This window comes from Peromyscus leucopus, chromosome 1 (assembly GCF_004664715.2).
Source record: "Peromyscus leucopus breed LL Stock chromosome 1, UCI_PerLeu_2.1, whole genome shotgun sequence".
Lineage (NCBI taxonomy): Eukaryota > Metazoa > Chordata > Mammalia > Rodentia > Cricetidae > Peromyscus > Peromyscus leucopus.
Genome location: NC_051063.1, coordinates 139,425,945 through 139,445,887, shown reverse-complemented (window position 1 = coordinate 139,445,887; position 19,943 = coordinate 139,425,945). Strand labels below are relative to the sequence as shown.

The 19,943-nt window shown below is 46.8% G+C and overlaps 1 protein-coding gene across 1 annotated transcript in view; it reads left to right on the top strand.

Moving 5' to 3' along the window:
• The window catches only part of Fam174b (family with sequence similarity 174 member B), a 44,025-nt gene that overhangs the window by 1,133 nt on the left and 22,949 nt on the right, over positions 1–19,943 (top strand). The window lies entirely within an intron of this gene.

The window sequence follows — 19,943 nt, the reverse complement described above, 5'->3', positions numbered from 1 at the left end:
TCGACAGATGCCGTGGCTTTCCATTGCTGAACTTCTAGACTGAGCTGTCCCGGTGCTCATTTACAGGGGACCGAGACCTGGACCTCAGGGAGGTTTTGTAGGTTGTTCAAGGCCAAGGAGAAAGTGTCCAGGAAATTTAGACGGTCCCTGGAAGAGTGAGGTGGACAGGTTCACAGGGGAGGCCAGTTGGACGTTTCTCTGGAATGCTTGGGAAATCCTGGTTTGTAGGAAAAAGCCAAATGCATCCTGTTATTCCTACCAGACAGCCAGGAAACGTGTGTGTGTGTGTGTGTGTGTGTGTGTGTGTGTGTGTGTGTGTGTGTGTGTGTGTATTGACCCTCTGTCCTACACTGTGTTTTGATGATTGATAGCTACTGAAGATAGGCCAAGGGGCTTCTTCCTCTGGAGAACATCTATGGGGCAAGAACAGAAATTAGACCCGGGAAAGTCAAGGTTGGGAGCTATGTGTAGAGGGATGCTCTCAGTTTTGTATGATGCTAAGTCTAGGCATTTCCTTTGGGGCCCATATGGTGAAATGCCAGTTGTCAGAGAACAGAGAGGGTCTGTGGTCCCGTGGTCCCCTACCACTTCCTGCTTTGGCTTACTCCAACCTTCTCACTTCCCTCATTCCTCTGCAGATGAACTTCACTGGCTCGGTCTAGCCACAGCCTAGGCATGGAATTTCCTATATGAGGTGTTGGGGGGGGTGGGGCTTACACACTGGCTCCAGTTCTCTCTGCCTCCCCCAATCAGCCCTTCCAAGCCTTGTCTTTTATGTCTTGCTCTTTCCTTTACACCCATGGCCCTGGCCTACGCATTTCAACTCTACATCTTCCAAGACTGCATGCCGGACCCTGGTTTTCTTGGACAGCTGAACGGGGCCATTGCTTTCTTCTGTGGCCTCTCCAGCATTAACTTTGTGTATCCTTCACTACACCCTATATCCCACCACGCTGGGCTACCCAGTTCCTGTATCCAGCAAAGAGCCCTAGAGGGTGAGATGCCCAGTTCATCTCAGCGTGTCTGTGCAGAGCAAGGATCTGGCATTCAACTGAGGCAGCGTCGTCTTTTGCTGGACTTCCTCACTGTTCACTTGGAGTCAGCAGACGCCTAGAGCCGCTCCAGCCTAAAGGTTTGAAGCATTTAGCTCAAAATAGTCCCAGCCCACACAGCTGTGTACTTTTAAAAGAAGGCATTTCAACTATTTTGCCAGTCTTCTCTTTATTACCCAAGAGTGGGGGAGAAGACGAGGCATCGTGTCACCAGATGTGTGTGTGTGTGTGTGTGTGTGTGTGTGTGTGTGTGTGTGTGTGTGTGTACGGAGGGGATGGGACAGGGCTATGAGTTTAAGTCGATTTGGCACTCAGGCCTGGACCGGAGAGTCCTTGCCTTGGGTGTGGAAGGAAGGCGACCACTTCATAAGATAAACTGCTTCTGGTTATGATCAGTGTCCTCTTCCTGAGAAGGCATGCTCGTTATTTGCGTCTCTAGGCGGAGAGCTGCCAATCTGGCTTCTGATTTAGATAGGATTTGTAGCATTTTACAGCAGGGAAGGACCTTGGTGGTCCCCAGTCCCCTAGTGTCCCTTTTGGAGATGCTGCTCCTCAATGTGTGGGACAAGTATTGGGTTTTTAAGAACATCCCACAGGTCTGTGTGGCTAAAGGCTGGGGCTGTGCCTTGACGGCTGTTGCCTGTAGTCACGTTCCCCTGTGGACTTGATTAACTGGGCTTCCAGAACGTCTGGGCTGCTGGCTAGGGGTCTTTTGTATCTGCTTGCTTTCCATCTTCTTAGCTTGTAGGCCCCGAGTCCTGGTCTTCCAATCACCTAGAACTCCCAAGACCATTTCACTCCTATTTTCATGTTCCCTGGCGAAATGATCCCACCCACCCCCACTTTTGCATGAGTTACACCTTCCTCATCTCTCCTGGGTCACAGTGATGTTCTAGGCTGGGGTTCCTGGGGGGATTCCTGCTCCTCTGTACTTCATTATCCCTCTTCTGCCAGAGTGCTGGTCTCATTGATTCTCTCAGTCTCCTACATCCAGTTCTTGGACCTGTGGGCAAGGCCACCTTTTCATGATTGTTCATGAGTCTCCATATAAACTCTGCCCAGTGTTCCTCTGCCCTTAGCTCTGCTGGACTCCAAGGGCTCTCTAGTTGCATTGTGTACTCCTTTATTCAGTTATTTATTTGTTCAGTTACTTTTTTGGATTGGCTTCTCCAATCCTATAAGGCCCCAGTTTCTCCTCTGCTATCCAATCTGGTAACCATTAGCCACCTGTGATTATGGAGAACTGGAAACATAACTCTCTGAAGTGGGAGGTGCTGAAACCATGGGGAACACATGGAATTTGTTAAGGGATGCTTCACTTTTTTTATTTTTGCAAAGTCTTTGATGTAGTGTTATTTTTTTTTCAAATTTACAATTTTGATGTATTGGGTCAAATATATTAAAATTAGGGTGGAGGTGGGGGTGCCATTCAGTGGTGCATGCCCCCCCCCCGTCCCACAGGTGCATGCACACACATGAGTGAGCATTCATACATGCACAAGTGTCTGACAGAGTTAACCGTGTCTTCAGGCCTCTGTGTCTTTTTTTGAGCCTAGCAGGCTGGTCTCAAGATCAAGTAATCCTCCTGACTCAGTTAGGGTTCTATTGCTGTGAAGAAACACCATGACCAAAAAGCAAGTTGGGGAGGAAAGGGTTTATCTGGCTTACACTTCAGCAGTGCTGTCCATCACTGAAGGAAGTCAGGACAGGAACTCAAACAGGGCGGGATCCTGGAGGCAGGGGCTGATGCAGAGGCCATGGAGGGGTGCTGCTTACTGGCTTGCTCCCCACGGCTTGCTTACCCTGCTTTCTTATAGAACCCAGGACCACGAGCCTGGGGTGGTACCACCCACCATGGTATCCCACCATGGTATCCCACCACCTCCCCCATTGATCACTAATTAAGAAAATGCCCTACAACTGGATCTCATGGAGGCATTTCCTCAACTGAGGCTCTTTTCCTTCTGATGATTCTAGCTTCTGACACACAAAACCAGCCAATGTACCTCCTGTCTCAGCCTTCCCACTGATAAGATTACAGGCATGAGCCACCATATTGGTTTTCATATATTTATGAAGGCTCTGGTGTTGTGTAAAATACACCACAAACCCAGAAAGTTAGAGGGAAAAATACTGTGTTGGTTTTTCATGCTGCAGTGATAAAATTCCTGATAAAAATGGGGGCTGAGCATGAAATGTTGATCTGAGCTCATGGTTGCTATCTGGGCTGCAGGGCTGTGGGCCTGTGGTGAGGCAGGTCATCATGGCTAGGAGGTGGGGGGGGGCATGGAACAGAGTTGCTCATTTACTGATCACTGGAAAAGAGAGAGTGCCCAAACACGTTGTCCACTCTGCCGCTTGCCTGGATTCCCCTGGGACCAAGTCTACCCTCTTGTGTTTTAACTTGGGAAAACTCCTTGGTCAGGTCCTCTTCCCTCAAGCTCCCAAAGCACACTTGAGTTTTGAATTTCCTGTCCCTCTGCATTACCAGGCTGAGGGCTGCCAAGGGCAGGGCTTCCGTGGCTCTCTAGCACCTAGTGTCATTCCAAGAATAGGCTGGCATTTAATAAAGATATTTTTAGCAAAAGAATGTTGAACTCCCAAGTATTTTACATTGTTGACGACTCTCCAAGTGTCCCCTGTGACTAGATGCATGGTCAGTGTGGGATGCCTATGGGGTGGGAATCTGGGTGGTACCTGTCCATTGTCTTAGCAATGCAAAAAAATTGAGAAAGAGAGTGTGGTATCATTGCCTTTAAATTAACACTCCTTCCTGTTTGTTTTCCCTGAAGGAGTCACCTTGCTAGACAACAGAAAAAACACAGATCCAAGGAAAGAGTTTAATAAAAGGAAAGATCCATGTAGTGATGACCAGGAACTCTTAATTAGGCAACCCTGATGCTAAGGTCCACATGTATTTCTCTTTGATATTCTTATTTTGATGCTAATGATGAAAAGAAGATGAAATGTGTGCATGTTGGGTATTCAGAGCAGTTCTGTTTCATAGTGAAAAATTTTAAATAACTTATATAGAGCTGAGTATGGTGGTGCATACCTATAATCTCAATATTGAGGAGGTTGAGGCAGGGGGATCATGAGTTGGAAGCTAGCTGGTATGACCTTGTTGAAACAAAACACAAAAAACCAAGACATATCCAGCAATTGACACTGTTTAAAAGAATATAGTAGTCTGTGATGGGTTAATACTGAGCGTCAACTTGTCAGGGTGTAGACTCATCTAGAGGATGAACCTCTAGGCATGTCTGTGATGGAGTTTCTAGATTGGGTTTGTTGAGGTAAGTGAATACACCTTAAACATGGTCAGCACCGTGGCATGGGCCAGGGTCCCAGATGGAGTGAAAAGGGGAGACTGAGCTAAGCGTCAGTGTTCCCATCTCTCTGTTTCCTGGCTGTGGGTGCCATGTGATGGGGACCTCATGCTCCTGGCACCAAAGTGCCCCCACCATGCTGCATTGTACCATCAGAACGTGAGCTGAAATAAACCCTTCCCGAAGTCGCTGTTTCAGGTATTTTGTAACAACCACAAGACAAGTACGGAGTACGTAATCCTTTAGAGCTGCTGAAAGTAATGACATGGGAAGGTGGCGGTGTGAATTAAATAAGACTTAGGCTATGGGAAAAAGTAACAACAGTGGCAATATTGGCCATGGGTTGTGGAATGCAGCAGATTATAGAGTGGCACGGCAGTATGGGCTCCTTTCACTCACTTATAAATATCTGCATATATATGAATGTGCAAAGAAATATATTCGCATGTGCACCTACCTGTCAATGTGGGCGATTCTTCCTTTATGCATTTATATTTGTGGCATGATTATGTGTCACCTGGACTCCTTTACAGTTCTGAGTCCTGTATTCATGCATGCACACTGTATCCTAGGACATGTCTGAAGACCAGTAGAAAAACATCTGGGTTATACCCCTGGCCATGGGATTCCTGTGTTCTTCATACTTGGTTTCCCTGGTGGGGTACCACGGTATGCTCCATGCAGCCATGCCTGTGGATCCTTTTTTTGTACCTGACACTTAGGATTACTGATGCTTTCCCATGTGTTGGGTATACCGTAGCATCTCCTTGCTTTGGTCTCCATTTCTTTAGTGTCTACTGCACCCGAACAGCTCTCTCCCTCTTCCCATGCTTTTCCTGCCTGTGTGCCAATGCACACATGTATGTGGAGGCCAAGGAAGACTTTGGGTGCCCTCCTCTATTGCTCTCCACTCTGTTCCCTTGAGATAGGATTTCTCACTGAACTAGGAGTTCACCATTTTTTTTCAGTTAAGGATGGCTATCAGCAAGCCCCCATTGATCTTCCTGTCTCCATCCACCCAGTGAGTGGTTACAGGCACCCCACCCCCAGCCACACCCAGTGTTTTTAGTAGGCTCTGGGAATCTGAACTCTGGCTTTCATGCTTGCACAACAAATACTTTTTTTTACCCAGGGAACCCCAGGACCCCTACTTAATCTGATTTCCCCGTCTGTTTTAGTTACTTTTTTCTGCTTCTGTGGTAAAATGCCGTGTGACCAAGGCAACTTAGGAAAGTTTAATTGAGCTTTGGTTTTAGAGGACTAGAGTCCATGATGCTTCTATGTCTTTATATGTATTTTGATTTTTATTTGGTGTTGCTATTACATTTTATTTACTCTCTCTGTCTCTGTCTGTCTGTGTAGGTTAGAGACAAGTTGTTGGAGTCAATTCTCCCCTCCTACCACAGGGGACCCAGGAATTGAACTCAGGTCCTCAGGATGGGTGCCCGGAGCCATTATTCACTGAGCCACTTGACCTGCCCCATGTATTAACATTTTACCATCAAGGAAAACTCTCTAGATTGGAGATCAAATCTGGAGGAAATGGTGGCTTGATTCCAGAGCACCCTCTGGTGGGTGTGATCACATGGTGCATGTGAGGGTCCTGGCAGGGGTGGGGGGTGGGGAGACACCTCTGGGTTGAATGGATGCTTGATGCCTTTGTGAAAGGGCAGGAGGGAGACTTTTTTTTTTTCTTTTTTAAAGGAGCTATTTGTAGGAGTAGAAAACTGATTTCTCCTACCTTTTTGCCATTGCGTGCTGGTAGCCTTGCGTGGATTCAGGGAGGACAGTCATAGACTAGAGACTGTTGTGGAGACCCTTTGCCCCAGGGGTTCCTTTACAACATCTCTCTCTTTGAGTTTTGGGAATTGTGCTTTTCTCTCTCGTGATGTGGCTGCAAGCCAGGGAAGCTTTACACCTTGAGACGCAGCTTCCCCGCTCTGTGGCTTGGCGGCTCTCCCAGTTTTACTGTATAGGCACGGTTTCTCTCCCGTCTCCGGTGGCTGCGTGCTCAGCCCCTTCTTATTTCAAAATCTCTGTGAAAGCCTTTTACCTGAAAGGCTTTGTTTTGGCACTTTCCCCAGGGATTGGGAAGACAAAGGTGAGGTGATTTAACCTTGCCTGGTGTGGTGCCCAGGGAGTAACCACCATGTTCTGGAGACAGCGATACCTCACATACCCAATTTGCTGCTCTAGGAATGGAGAAGGGGGTTAAAGTTTCCTACTTGCCTTGGGTTTCCCAAATTTTCTTTTATTATTATTATTTATAATAAGGAGAAAAGTGAAATATAAACAGTAGCCCCAGGGCTGGGTGGGGTGTGTCTGGAGGACTCCTCAAACTCACTGGCTAGCCAGCCTAGCTGAATTGATGAACTCCAGCCTCAGGGAGAGAACCTGCCTCAAGAACCAAGGTGGAGAGTAACTGAGGAAGGCAACCAGTGCCAACACACACATGCGTGCACACACTCACTTGGATGTGTACATGCAACACATAATCATCTCCACTCGTGTAACCACAAACATCAAGGGTACTAGGGCTGAGCAACTCTCAGACATGACTTTCTGGTTTGCTTGTCAGAAATGTGAGCAGTTTTCTGAACCGTGCTAAGTATCCATCCCCCATTATTAATTACAGTACGTGCTTCTAAGGCCTGGCAGGATATTTAGGTTAACATCGTGTCAGCCACATCCTGGTTTCTCCTTCAAGCAGCCAAGTGTCCTGTGGTACTGAAAAATATGACTCCGAAGACAGAGGTAGTTTCTGCCCGACCTTTTGGTCTTGTTTCTGCTTGTGAGCAGGGCAGCCATATGGTCAGAATAATCAGGCAGCTGTGTGTACCTCCAAGCATGTTTCCAATGAAATTGGTAATCGTCTCAGCTGAGCCCTTTTGACGGCTCAGCTCCCCAGCAAAGAGGGTATCTTGTGACTACCCTTATGAATAGGCCTTTTAGGCATGGGCACCTGCCACCGGTTCCTTCCAGCAAATTGAAAAGGGAAGAACAAATCCCTCTTTAATTTAACCCTGAGCCCCTGGCTTACATGCCATAGACTCCCTGGCACATGCTCTTGCCGATGTGGGTTCTTGTGATATCAGACACATGTAAGGCTAAATGGGGATGGGGATGGCTGGGGGTTGGGTGCGGTAGGGTAGGGTGGGTGTGTCCCACCAGAAAGGAAATCCTCCTGGATTTAAGCAGAAGTTTCTTGAGTTGTGTGTTTAGTTTTCTGGGTCTAAACATTTGCAAGGGGACATTCTAGGAACAGGCGTTTAAAATCCTGTTCTTATGGTTTCACTTAAAAAGCAACAACAATGTCTCCTAATCTGAGGGCAGTCTGCAAGGAATCCAGACTTCGTGTTTATCTTCTGGAGCCGCAGGGAAAGAGGAAGGCCATTCTAGGTGGGCATGGCCCAGAGGGGGAGCAGTGACACAGAGAACTCTGGCTTGGTTCCCCCCCTCCCCCCCCTCCCCCCATCTGGGAGGCCTTGGGCCCTGTACTCTCAGGTGCGAGCTCTCTTCACATTCAGGGCTTTGCTGACTGACCTTCCTCCCCCTTGTGCATTGCACAGTTGAAACTGAGGCCCTAGCTAGGAGACATGTAACCCCAGGTGTTTGTGTGCTCAGCTGGGCTCTTTCTGGGCCTCCAGGATGTGGCAGGCTGCCCCTTCGACCTGTCAGGTAGGTCTCCCTAACACATAGCCCAGCAGCTAGGAGAAAGCTTGGCTGAAGAGACTGCACATCCTTGCCTCTGTGAACGCAGGGTGCTGTGCTGAACAGGGAGCAGCCCAGAGACCCAGGAACATCAATGTAGAAGGAAAGACAACACCTTTATTGCTTATCTGGTGGGAAGGAAGCCATGCAATTCAACAGGAGAGTCACAAATCCAAAGTGGCTTTGGATGGAGCTAGAGGGGCCTGGGAAGGTACTATAGGAGAGGAGGGAGATTTGGACTTAGCAGTGGGAAGGAGGGTTTCTTCCAGGGATGGGTAGAAATTGCTCTAATTGACAGCACAATTAGAATCACCTGAGAAGAGGGTCTCAGTGAGTCATTGTTGAGGTCAGACTGGCCTACAGTCCTGTCAGGAAGGGGTTGTCTTCATTACACTAGCTGACGTGGGAACGTCTAGCCTGCTCTGGTTCTGGATTGTATAAGAATTGAAAAGGTGAGCTGAGCAGTAGACATATATACATACACTCATTCTCTCTTTCTTCTTGATGATGGGTGTGAGCAGATGCTTCAGGTTCCTGCCTTGACCTTCCCAAGTCAGTGATGGACTGTAACCTCGAAATGTGAGCTGACATAAAGTTCTCTCCCCAGAGTAGCCCATGGTTACACAATTCTGTGCTGGATAGTTTATGTTTCCTGTTCCAGTGAGGGGTGCTTTACTGGGGTTCCCATTTTACAGCTGAAGCAAATCAAGTCACTGAATGTGGATGTGTTTTACTTAAAGGGCCATAGCTGAATAGGAAAGGGAAAGGGTTCAACTCATGCTTCTTCTGTTGAAATATATTTGGAAAACACCCAATGTTTTCCAGAGGATTTGGCATGCTGGAGGAAACGGAGGGATAATGGAACACAGGGTTAAAAATTAAAGGGCTGTTTTCAAAAGACTGGTCCAGATTGAGGTCTTAGGTACTGAATGAGTGGATGAAGAGTGATTGGTTGCAGTGGGGGTGCATGGTGTCTAAGGAGACCCAGAAAAGGTGTTGGGAGAACCAGTTGGTGGCCCGGAGGTCTCAGTGATGATGACAATGAGGCAAGTCGTCTGCCCAGGGAGACGGGGTGAAGTGGGGGAGGGTCTGCACAGGGAGACAGGGTGAAGGGGGGAGGGTCTGCACAGGGAGATGGGGTGAAGGGGTGGGAGGGTCTGCATAGGGAGACAGGGTGAAGGGGGGAGGGTCTGCCCAGGGAGACGGGGTGAAGTGGGGGAGGGTCAGGCAGGGAGACAGGGTGAAGCGTGGGAGGGTCTGCCCAGGGAGACGGGGTGAAGGGGGGAGGGTCTGCACAGGGAGACAGGGTGAAGGGGGGAGGGTCTGCACAGGGAGACGGGGTGAAGCGGGGGAGGGTCAGGCAGGCAGAAGGCTTGCTGAGGACAGAGATGAAATGGAAGGGAGAGCAGCCGGTAAGCCCCGCCCCTTCCTGTGCCGGGGACCACAGATACTGACTCCCAGCCAACTCTGCCTGTCAGGTATCCTCACCTGCTGAGAGAAAGCTCCCCCGCCCCTTCCCATCTTCTCATGAAGACTCCTAACTTTCAAGTGTTCTTAACTCCTTTTGTTTTTAAAGTAAGTTTAAGCCAATACTAAACAGAAAAGCATGGCTGTGGTCAGAATTTCCAGCCCCTGGACCTGTTGTCAGCAAACTCTGACTTGGGATCCAACACAGGCGAAATTTGTGAATGAAGGTGCCTGAAAGCAGCTGGGTGCCTGGCCTGGAGCTTGGCACTTCTCCTGCTGGGAAGACTTGGGTTCTTGAAATCCTGGGTGGTGAAGACTGGCGGCGCCACACTTCCCCTTTCCATGGGAAAGGATGTGTGGACACTGTCTCCTAAAGCATGGTGACCCCAGGCTTTCAGGCTCCCTTGGGCCACCAGATGAATCCCCGTGGTCACTTGTCATTGCTCTCAAAACAGTGAAGTCTAGAGGCCACTTTCTGTCCTTTATGTCTGGCTCCCCTGTCCCTAGCCTCCTGTACAAACAAAATAGACCCAGCCCTTTGCAAACACACCTGGCAGCTGGAAGAACAGGACCAGGGACATTGGCTGTGGCTGTGTTTCACCTGGTTCCCTGCAGCAGGTCAAACTCAGGGTGTGCTCTATTTGTCTTGGAGAACCGGAGAGGTCATCCTTCAGAGTAGGAGGGTGACAGGTTAGGGGGCAGTTGGGTTTGAAGCTCCGAGATCTGTAGTTGAGATCTTATGGGTTGTCTGGCTCATGTTATCTGACACCTGGGGCCACGTCCTGGGTGCCAGTGCTGGGATATATCTACAGTTGGTACCGCTTTGCCAATCCCAAGGGAGTGGAGGCAGGAAGCAGATTGGTAGCTGACCCTGGCAGAATTGCCAGGGACGAGGGCGAAGGAGGGGATCCTGGTTGATATGCGTATAATTACATCTGTCAGGGCTCATAGGCTTTTAGTAGAATTATTAAATATCACTCATACTTGGCACTCATGACCATATAAACCACAGCTAAGAAACTGAGACAAATTTTTGCCAACAGAAGGCCTGGGAGTTGGAAATCCAGGCCCCAGACAGGCATGCTCTTCTGTTTGGTTTTGATCTGGTACTGATTTTGAAACTGAGAACACTTAATGTAAAGATTTGGGGTCCCCCTTCTCTTGCTAGGTGAGACTACATGGCGGCACAGTGCCGGTGATCCTCAGCCCAGCAAGGGACAGGAGCTGGCTGCTGCTGCCCCCTTTAGGCTGGGCGTGGCACTGTACTTTTTATTATTAATTTTATATTTATGTATTTATTGTGTGGGTGCACACATGTGTGTGCTGCTTTTACATTTATTTATTGTGTGTGTGTTTGCACATGTAGGTGAGTGTGTGCTGCAGTGTGTGTGTGTGTGTGTGTGTGTAGGAAACTTGTAGGAGTTGATATTTACCTTCCATCATGTGGGTCCCAGAGATCAAACTCAGGTGATCTGGTATTTCAGCAAGCATCTTTATACACCAAGCTGTTCCAGTACCTCCAGGCATGGCTCTTTGGGTCCTTGATGTGAAGGTGGTGCCTAGTCACCATTTGTCATCCTGTTTGTTCCCACAGTTACATCCCACCATTTCCACTTCAAGGGTTCTGTGTATCTACAGGGCACTGTAGCGTTTGAGTTGTTGACTTGCTCCTTTGAGTCACAGGGCTGGGTCAGTGCTGGTACACTGGGGCAGCAACGTGGGGAGGGGCAGCGCCATGACCAGGTGAGGAGTGGGTGGCTATAAAGGACCTCAACACAGCAATCAGGAGGCCCAGGTAGAGCCCGGCTGCCGGAGGTCCTAAAGTTATTGCCGAACCTAAGGAACACTTGCATGTTCCACGTGACTGTGTGTAGTTGAAGTTGCCCATCTGTAGTGGAGCAAGATGAGATTCAGATCTTACTGACTCACGGAGACTGCCTTACAGGGAGGGCACTGGTTGGATGCACTTGTCAGATGGAGCTCATAGGTGCCGCGGTCCCACCGCAGCCTGAGTTCGGGGGAAGGTTCTTGAGATGGGGACGGGGTGTTGGCATGAAGAGATGAACTGTCCGACCATCAGATGAGTTTCACACAAGTGGCCGGCCCGGGATAGCTCCAGCCATCACTATTTATACAACAAAAACAAGCATGTTTTTCCATACCAACAGGTTTTCCCCATCCTCCAACGTTAACCTCCGGCAAAAACAAGATGTCAAATATGTTTTTTCCCCAACTTTTACATCAAAACATCTTTAAACCCAAAATAACACTTATCATTTTGCTAACTTGGCCAAATATTGAGCCTGGTACATCCTGTCTTTACAAACCTTAAAGGTGATTGACATAGGCACACATTTTCAAGAACAACAATTCTGTTCACAACGTATTTACAGAAATAGGGGTGATCTGCCTCCGATCCTGTCAGTACTGAATCAGAACAGCTCCCAGGGACTGAAGTGACAGCTGGCTTCCCCAGACAAGAAACTTGAGAAGCATCAGCTCCCAAAGAATTTTAGGGGAAACTATTCGAGAAAAAATGGGGTTTCCAGGAATGATCCCATCTGTCCCATGTGTGACTGACAACATGACACTGAAACCACCAAGAGAATCACCAATACTTCAAGAGAGAAGAGAGCATGCGGGCTGCGTGGTCCCAGCAGTATTCTGTGCTGTCCTGAAGTCCGCTGGTCCTTGCCAAGTGAGACTGTCCCTGTGGGCTTTTGCCTCATCTGGAGACCCAATGGACAAGCACTCATATACTGGTCCAAAACTAGGCTGCAGGGCTCCCAACACGTGGGTTGTGCTCAGGGCAGGTTGCTGGGGAAGGGTGCATTGGTAACAGGCCATGGTGGCTTTTCTATTAAGCCTGGGACTCAGGCACCTCTGGGACTCAGGCACCTCTTCTTCTGTACAGGGTATAGCAGAGGCCATGGCTGGAAAGGGGAGTTCTGGGGCCCAGTTCTCCCATTCTTCAAGTTTAATTGCTTTTCTAGGGAAGGCCCCATCATTTCTCCTGTTCTGAGGAGAGGGTGGAGAATAGAGGTCAAGCCCAGACATGTCCTCAGAACCCTGGATAGCACCCAGGCATCAAAGCTCACCTGCAGGGTGCAGGCCCATTTATGCTCAGCAGCTGCTTGCTTGCTCTCCCCAGTTCCCACATTCCGTTTTCATTTTTCTTCGCTGAGTTTTCCCCACGTCAGAGGTGACACCATCTTTAGCTTCCTGCTACAAGTAGGGCTTAATGATGAGATAGCTGAGGTGGAGAAACGTTGAGTTGCTGAACGTGAATCCTCAAGTCATCAGTTCAGGGGAGCACAGCCACTTGGAGTAGCCATGGCAGCCCCTGCGTGGGCTCCAGGAGGGGCAGCCTGGACCATTTCAAATGTAGTGATCTACTCTGAATTGTTGAAATGTATTTACTTCTTTAAAACACAGAACTTGGTCCGGGGATGTATGTAGCTCAGTTGGTGGAATGCTTGTGTATTATGTATGAATGCTGAGGTTCGTAAAATTGGGAAGGTGGCCCCTGCTTGTTATCTCAACATTCAGGACATAGAGGGAGGAGGCAGAATTCAGGGTTTTCCTTGGCTACATGGCAAGTTTGAGGCCAGCCTGAATCCTTATCTCAAAACAACAAGAATCCAAAAGAGATAGTTTATTCCTGGGGTTCAAAATGCACAAAGAATATGAGTAGGCAGTAAAAAAAACTTCACATGTGTCCATGAGCCATTTTTTTTTCACTAGAGGCTGTCAATTTCTTGTGAATATCTCTGGGGAGAATGTAAGTATAGAGACAAGTTAACATAATAATCATACACACGTATCGTCATGTGCTACACAGTTCACCCTTTTAAAACATTCAATACTATGTTTTTTTTTTTTTTAGGTTATTCCTAGAGTCATACATCCATCACTAAAATCAATTTTAGAATATGTTCATCACTCCAGGCTGAAACCCTGCATCCATTAAGGCTTGCTCTCCATATGCCTTTCCCAGCTCTAGGCAACTACTAATTTACTCCCAAATCTATGGGCTTCTCTGTTATGGACTGTCATATGACTGGAATCACATAACATGCGGTCTGTTTTACTCAGCATTGTTTTCTCAGGATTTGTCTGGATTGGAGCATGAATCAGTGTTTCATTTCTACCCATCCCCCTCAAATAGTAGTTTCCTATTTAGTTACTATATCACTCTATTTTTTTCCAAGATTAATCTACATTTAAAAATTATTGGTACGTGTGGGTGTCTGTGTAGGGATATTTGCATGTGGGTGGCTAGGACAGAAGTATCGGGTTCCCCCTACAGCTGGAGTTACAGGTGGGTTTAAGCTGCCCAATGTGGGTGCTGGGAACCAAACTTGGGTCCTCTGCAGGAGTTGTACATGCCCTTAACTGTGGAGTTGTCTCTCCAGCTTTGTATACTGCCTTTCATTTATCCACATGTGGTGGTTTGAATGAGAATGGCCCCCCTAGGCTCCTATATTTGAAAGTCTGGTCCCCACTTGGTGGAACTGTTTGAGAAGGATTATGAAGTGTGGCCTTGTTGGAGCAGGTATGTCATGGGGGTGGACCTTGAGGGTTCAGAAGTCCACACCATTCCCAGTTAGCTCTCTCGCTGCCTCATGCTTGTGCATCAGGGTGTAAACTCACAGCTACTGCTCCAGAACCATGGCCGCCTGCCTGCTCCCATGCTCACTGCCATGATGATCATGGCCTTACCTTCTGAAACCTTTTCTTTTATACATTGCTTTGGTTGTGGTGTCTTATCACAGCAATAGAAACGTTTGATGCTATATCCTCAGTTAATAAACATTTGAATTGTTTCTGCTTTTTGGTCATTATGAGCAATGTCGCACTGAACATTTGCATGTAAGTGTTCGTGTGGACATATGGTCTAATTACTCTTGAGTATGGAGCTAAGGGTAGACCTGCTTGGTCATTTGGTAATTCCTATGCTTAATGTCTTAAAAAGCTGATGACCAAGCTTCATACTATTCTGTGTCTCACTAGAAGCATATGAAGGACATAGTTTCTTCATCTCCTTGTTAACATTGGCTACCATCTATCCTTTTGATCCTAAAGAGTGTGAAGTAATCTCGTGCTTCAGTTTGCACTGTGCTGTGTGATAATGGTGTGACTTTCCCTGTGTGTATTTACTGGTCATTTATATGTTTGCTTTAGGGAACTATTAGGATCTTTTGCCTAGAGACTGGGGGAGATGACTCAGTGGGTAAGAGCACTTGCTGCTGAAACATTAGGCCCTGAATTTGAACCTCCAGCACCTGTGTGAAAAGCCAAGTGTGGCCACTTGACCACATAATCCCAGTGCTGTGCACTGTGTGTGTGAGGGTTGGGGGTAGAAGGCAGAAGGATCCCTTGCTACATCTTGCTAGCTGTAAGCCTGATTCCAGGTTCAATCAGAGACCCTATCTTGAGGAAATAAGGTGGAGAATGGTAGAGCAAGACACCTAGAGTCCTCTTCTGGACTCTGCACATGTGAATGGGTGCATGCACTGGCACACACACATGTATATATCACACGTCCACTCACCAACTGTGCTGGTAGTTTATGTCAAGTTGCTATAAACTAGAGTCACCTGAGGAGACCTCAACTGATTGCCTCTGTTAGACTGGCCTGTGGTCAAGCCTCTAGAGCGTTTTCTTGATGAATGATTGGTGTAGGCAGATCTAGCCCATTCTGGGTGGTGACAGCCCTGGAAAGGTGGTCCTGGATTGTATAAATAAGTAAGCTCAGTTAGTCATAGAGAGTAAGCCAGTAAACAGTATTCCTCCGTGGTTCCTACCTCTGCCCTTGCTTGAGTTCCTGTCCTGACTTCCCTCAGCAGTGGACTATATGATGAGGATGTGTAAGCCAAATAAATCCTTTCCTTCCTAAGTCAGTGTTTTATGACATTAGAAACCTAACTAGAAAGCACACACAATAAAAAATAAAGACCCTTTGCCTGTTTTTAGATGGTATCACTGTTTCATTGTTGAGATGTAAGAATATTTTCATATTGCAAATGCAATTTTATCCCATTCTCTGGCTGTCTTTTCACTTTTTGAATGTTGTTCTTTGAAGTACAACATTTTTTATTTTGGTAAAGTCCAATTTATCTATTTTTTTCTGCTTTAGCTTCTGATGTCCTAATCCAAGGTCACAAAAGCTTATCCTGTGCTTTCTTCTGTGACTCTTATAACTTTAGCTCTGAGATATGTCTTATGTGTTTACATACTTCTTTGGAAATACTCTATGAGGTAATTTTTGTATATGATGGCTTAATGTTTTACACGTTCTTTGGGGGGGGGAAGTGGCTTCCAAATTTATTTATTTATTTTTTGCATGTGGGCATCTTCTCTCTCTTCACACCTATACTATGTGTCTCATGTTGGAGTATATTAATATTAATCTTGCATATATGAGAGATGTTCCTTTTCCAAGTAGAGACAGCAGCTCTGTGTTGATGATGTGGAGGCTTCATGCTTAGTGTGGCCAGCCTCTTACAAATGGGCACTTGCATGTCATACTGTGTAGGCTGAAGCATATGATTAAGACAGTTTCCCAAAAGGGGAATTCTTGATGAGGCTTATATCATTGTAAGTGACGGACGTTGCCGATCTGCTCCCTGTGTGTGTAACAGCGTATGTATGCATCCAGCAGGATAATGAGAGGACCTGTTTCCCATGCCCCGGTCCATTGTGTGTCTTTAGTCATTTTGATGTTTGTTAAGCTTGCAAGTGGATAATGGGATCTCTTGAAAGGCTGTATTTGCATTTATCTTACTGTGAGGTTGTAGAATGCAAAGGCATCTGTATGCTTTTTCTCTGTCTGTGGCCTGCCTGCTTTTATATCTTTTGACACAGTTTTCAATTAGATGATTGGTCTTTTTTATTGATTTGTAGATACTCCTTATATCTGTTAAAGAGGTTAGTTTACACCTGTACTGCAAATTGGATATGTATTCCCAAGCTTATCATTTATCTTGACTTGTTATTATTATTATTATTTTTCCCTGTACCCCTTGCTGACTTAAATTATTTTTCTGTTTGAATTCACCACCGTTCTTTTTATTGCTTTTGGATCTCTTCCATGCTTTCCACTAATAGTTTTACTTCCTACCCTTAAGTCTATCCATCTCATTTATTGTGATACAGAGTATGAGATGTGAACAGTTATCAGTAAAACACTCGATAAATGACTTTCCCTGAGCCATAATGCCACCTTTATTCTGTGTTGGATTTTGGGATGCAGTGGTGTCTGTCTCCGGGTGGCATGTCTCTCTGTTGGTGTGTATGTCGCTCAGCATTGTGACTGTGACTTTACTGCTTGGAGAAACCAGTTCCTTCATTTCTCCTTTGCAGAAGGCTCCCTGCTCTGTGCCCACTTCTATGCTTTGCTTTGAGGTGGGGGTCTCCCTGTGTAGCCCAGGCTAGCCTTGCTCTTCCTGCCTTAGTCTCTGAATGCTGGGATTACAGGTGTGTACCAAGACTGGAATCAGCATGTCTAGATTTCCCAACAAAAATCTTGTATTTTTATTGTATTTCATTAAACTTGTAGGTTAGGTTAATTTAGATGGCTCAATGTCTCCATGAGACAAAAGCTAAGCATGCCTTCCTTCTGTGCACAGCTTTCTTTTGGTGACTTTTAGTTGTCATAGGAGCTGCCTGGCAACCAAAGGAACTTGGGGCTGTCCTTATAGTTGCCTGGGAAATATCAGAGACTGCCTATATTTCTCAGGGGTGGATATACCCAGACTGTGAGTATATCTGGATATACCCAGCACTTCCTGTCCTTTGCTGGTGTGTGACAAGTTCCAAGTTTGAGTCCCACGTACTAGGTCAGGCTCCGCAGCACCTCCTGGTTTGGGTTTCATGACTTCATAGTATGAACCTACCTGTATTTGTAGCTTCAGGCTATGAAGAGATCATGTGTTTTGTTGTGCTGAGCCCCTTGTGGCCACTGCTCTTACTGTCACCCCAGGGGAGAGGATGGCAGAGGACCAGGCATACTTATGAGTCATAGGTGGACTGTGTCCCACATTAGGGTGGTTGACAGGAGTCAGAACAAGGTTTAGGTGTCCTTAATGATCTCAGGAAAAAATGGGGGAAAACTAAGGTCCTGTGGAGTAGGTTGGCTGGGAGATCCACCACCAGAACCCCAGAACGTCTTGGAAAGAAACAGACATGAAGGAAGAAGTTTGCATTTAGGGTGAGCAGCTTATTCACAGGCACAAGGACAAGGGCTAGGATCCAGACCTCCATCTCTGGATTCTTGGTCTGTGTCTCTGACTGCTGTACTCCAAACTGAGCCCTCTCACTGGGGCTCAGTGTTGCTTTGCTCTGCCCAGTCAGGGAGGGCAAGTCTGGAAGGTTTCTTTCCAAGTTGCTCTGCCAGTCCCGGAGCTTGCTCCCCAGCTCCCTTGTTTGCCTAAGTGGAGCTTGCAGGCTCCCTGGAAACTTGATTCTGAACAGCTGTGGAAGAACCCTCTGAGTAAACAAACCCTCCACCTGGGGATGACATTCCAGAGTGGAAGAATTGAAAAAATGTATTTGTTTTGTAATAACTCCCTCTTGTCTTTTCATTAATCTTTTCTTCATTCTTGAGGATTTTATACATGTATATCATGTGATCATATACACTCCCTGTTTCTCCTCTTCAACTCGTATCTCCAGCATGTCCCCCTCCCCCTTCCCATCTTCATATCTTTTTTTTTTTTTTTTTTTTTTGGTGTATGTGTGTATAACCTTTTAAGTCCAGCTAGTGCTACCCCATATGTCCATGGGTGTGGAACCATCTACTGGAGCATGGGAATCCCATCAGTGCCCATATTAAAAAAACAAAACAACGAATCCCTCTACTACCAATAGCTTCCCAGTAAGGAGTGAGGCCTGGGAATCATCTACCACATCTATACTGGACTTTGGGCTCGATTGACCTTGTGCAGGTAGCCACAGCTGCTGTGAGTTTATGAATGTGATGGTCATCTATGTCTGGGACACAGAATTTTACAGCACTCTTCCACATCTTCTAGCATATATATATATATATATATATATATGTTTTTGCTTCCCCTTCCATGGTATTCTCTGAGCCGCCTTAGTTTTGGGGTAGGGTGGGGTTGATCTATATGCCCCATTTAGAACTGAGTACGCAGTCTCTTATTCTTAGTACTTTGACCAGTTATGTATCTCTCTGTTGACTGCTGCTCATTGCAAAAAGAACCTTCTCTGACCAAGATTGAGAACGGTCCAGTTCTATGGATATAAACATAGGTATGTATGTAGGAGACACTTTGAAAACATGACCATTTAGCAAAATAACAGTAGCAGGCTCTATGATTTCCCTAGTCATGGACTTTTGGCTAGGTTTACAGTGTCAGATATGAAATCCCTCCTGTGGAGCAGGCCTCATAACCACTCAGAAAGTGGTTGGTTACCCCCACAACAGTCATGCCACTGTTACACAATTGGGTGCATCTCGCCCGGCAGGCTGCTGTTGTAGCAAGCAGAGCCCAACTCTGGGTAAGACAGCTGATGTCTTTTTTCTCCCAGAAGCTTGTATAGCACCTTCCTGCACGATGACAGCTAGCCAGCAGGGAGGAGGTTTACTGCTGGTTCGAGATTGATTTCTCTATGTCCTGTAGTCAAAGTATGTGGTGTCTTCAGCTAGAGTCTTACCATGTAGTATGGTGGGTAATCAAAGGCAAAGACAATCCTCTCTGTTGTTTGGATATCTCTGGGGCCTCCTTGACCAATAACTCTGCTCAAAAGGAGAGCTGCAAATGGCTAGAAAATACTTTTAAAAGTGTTCTTACATCCTCAGCCATCTGGGAAAGTGTCTCAGGGTTTCTATTGCTGTGAAGAGACACCATGACAACAGCAACGCTTATAAAGGAAACAAATTTAATTGGGGCTGGCTTACAGTTTCATGGGTTTAATTCACTGTCACCATGGCGAGAAGCATGGCAGCACACAGGCAGACATGGTGCTGGAGAAGGAGCTGCGAGTTCTACATCTTGAACTCTGCTGTTGCCTGCAGAGGCAACAGGAAGTGAATTGTATATTCCACACTGGACATAGCTTGAGCATATATGAGATCCTGAAGCCCACCTCCACAGTGACACACTTCCACCAACAAGACCACACCTCCTAATCGTGCCCCTCCCTATGGGCCAAGCATTCAAACACATGAGTCTATGCAGCCATTCAAACCACCACAGAAAGGCAAATTAAAACTACTCTGAGATTCCTTCTGTCTTAGTTAGGGTTACTACTGACGTGACAAAACACCATGACCAAAAGCAGCTTGGGGTGGGGCAGGGGAGGGGTTGATTTTGCTCACACTTCTCCATCACTGTTCATCATCAAAGGCAGTCAGGGC